The sequence below is a fragment of the Echinops telfairi genome, unplaced genomic scaffold (genome assembly GCF_000313985.2).
Source record: "Echinops telfairi isolate 266 unplaced genomic scaffold, ASM31398v2 ScPeMD7_7469;HRSCAF=8507_0, whole genome shotgun sequence".
Lineage (NCBI taxonomy): Eukaryota > Metazoa > Chordata > Mammalia > Afrosoricida > Tenrecidae > Echinops > Echinops telfairi.
Genome location: NW_022111372.1, coordinates 14713820 through 14716393, shown reverse-complemented (window position 1 = coordinate 14716393; position 2574 = coordinate 14713820). Strand labels below are relative to the sequence as shown.

The window sequence follows — 2574 nt, the reverse complement described above, 5'->3', positions numbered from 1 at the left end:
AATTTTGGGAATGATGAGGGCAACAGATGTATAGGTGTGCTTTACACAATTGATCTATGTATTGTGATGAATTGTATGAGCCCCAATAAAATGATTTTTTAAAAAAAGAAATAAACATGAGGAATCTGTAAGAAGCTAAAAAATAAATAAATAAAAATACAAAGATATTATTTTACTCTCAAGAAAATAAAAATAATCATTGGGGAAAAATGTGGACCAGGTATATATATAAACCATGGATGAATGGATTTTCAGCTTGCATTTAATCATAGACCCAATGTTAGAACAATTAGTTCTTATGATGTGGCCCTACTCAATAGCTGCCCTTATGAAGAGTCACTGAAGATTGAGTGTTATATTAAAGCATGATGAAGATAGAAGATGGTGCTCAACTGTCAGAATAATGTCTGAAATCTTAAAGGCTTGTCTTAAAAAAAAGCAGCCATCCAAGTGAAGTGTTCACTAAGTCCGCACAGAAGAAGCACACCAGCCTGTGTGATTCAAGAATTGTAAATAATAAAATCCAAGACCTGAGGAGGGAATTATATTACAGCTTAAATTCTGAGCACCCTTTACCAAAGGATATGGCTAACAGTACAATATCGATTTGCAGTGTTCCCACGTGGGAACCCTATTGTCATTGACCAGAGATATAAATATCCTGTCTATCAGACAGAGTGCGTTTAAAATTAAGTTATTCAAGTGTAGTTAGGTTAAAATATATTAACTTATCATTTGTTCTCCCTTTGATCCATTTTAAATTTGCTCTAGTTTTTATTATTTTCTTATCTTTTCGATTAAAGTTTTCTTTCCTTGTTTTATTTTGTTACTATTGTTGTTTGTTTTTTACTTAAACCAGAATGTTTTACTTTCTATAAATCATTCTTGAAACATAGACTTTCAAGTACAAGGTGATAAATACTTTACAAAAATATTAGTCTCCAACTATAGTTTATTCAACTTAACAGAATGGTCATTTTCTGTTTCTGTGGGAGTTAGATCAACAAAATCTCCATGTGCTAATTCAAGACAGACAATTGCAAATAAGTAAAAATGTTTGACTTTATCCAATTTTTCGTTTACATATCAAATGACCTCTGACCCACTGTGTACAAACACATGAAATAATAATACGGGACACATGTTCAAGGGCACCATACTGTCACAGTTCATGAAGGAGAAGCAGGAACTGCCATCAGCTGTCTATTTGGAATTAAGTCTCTGCCCATGTCATATTTTTCTTTATATATTCTTGTTTCACTTTAACTCTTCTTAAATAGAGACACAGATTTTATTCTCTGTTTTTCTCAGGAAGAATATGCGTAACCCAGTAATTAAAGAACGTCGAGATTACTCTGATATGATCAAGAGGCATCAAGCAATGTTCTGGGAACTTTTCCAGAGCACTCTTCAATTTCTCTTTACCCTGCAAACGAAACAGCATTTTCATGTGATCCAGAATGAACACATCAGAAGGAGACGCGCTGTGAAATTCGAGATGTCATAGAGCTTCAGCTGTCTCAGTGAAGAGAGTTGAGTCTGAGTCATTGGAGGCACCATCATAGAAAGAAATGTCTTGGGTTGATTTTTAAAGACTTAGGATACCATCTGCCTTTTCACTGATACTTTCAACATCTTCCTCATTGATGTCTTCCTCCACCGGGTCTTCCTCGGTGGCGTCTCTAACATGGTTCTTCTCCATGTTTCTTCATTCTTCTGTTCACCGCTGCTGTCCTCGCTCGGGCTGATACCTGAAACCGATGCCAGAGGCTTCTGTTAGTAAGCCAGCTGCTTTCTTCTCTTTAATTTGCTGCTTCTTTGTCAGTTTCCTTTTTTCTTTTTTGCTTATTGTGGGGCCTCCTGTGTGCTGTGACCATAATTTTTGTGTGAAAGATTCTGTTTTTCTGCTTCTGCTTGTTCTACAAGGATGCTATTGGAATCTTTAAATTTTTTCTGGGATTTATGTTTCCTAATTCTTTTTCTCTTTGGTTGCTCGTGAGGATCCTCATCTTCGATGTCATCACTTCTGGAGGAATTCTCAGAAGTCACACAAACGTTGAGCTCGGACAAACATGGGATACAGTATATCCAACAGGAGGCAGACTTCCTGTATAGAGTCGTCCTTCAGACTGGATCTCAGGGTCATCATCTGCCAATGGTTGAACTCTCTTGCATTTCACTTCTTCTGCCGTTGCCTTTTCTGGTGCTTTCTCTGAGACCAGCGTCACTGGGGGAGTCTTTTCTTGGCCACTTGCAACCTTAGGGAAAAGTTTCTTCAGCACTTTTCCAACAAAGACTTGCTTCTTCAAGTTGGCCATCATTCTGGTGGTGGGCCGATGCCGTAGGCTGCCCTTGTTTTAGCTCCTGTGACACCATCCCGAAGGCAAGTTTCTAGACCCAGTCACTTCTGGCCATTTGTTTGTTTTTATATTTTTTTCTTTATGTGAAATCTAGGATAAGTAAATGTATAGAGATAGTAACAGGATTAATAGTTTCTTGGGGGCTATAGCAGGGAAGTTTGAGGGGAAATCAGGAGCTAATAATAATGAGGACAAGAAAGAAGAAAACGTTCTA

General features: G+C 37.3%; 1 pseudogene; it reads right to left on the bottom strand.

Annotated features, from left to right (window-relative positions):
• Nucleotides 1–1291: 1291 nt before the first annotated feature.
• Nucleotides 1292–2318, bottom strand: LOC101664273 (annotated as a pseudogene).
• Between the last annotated feature and the right edge of the window lie 256 nt (nucleotides 2319–2574).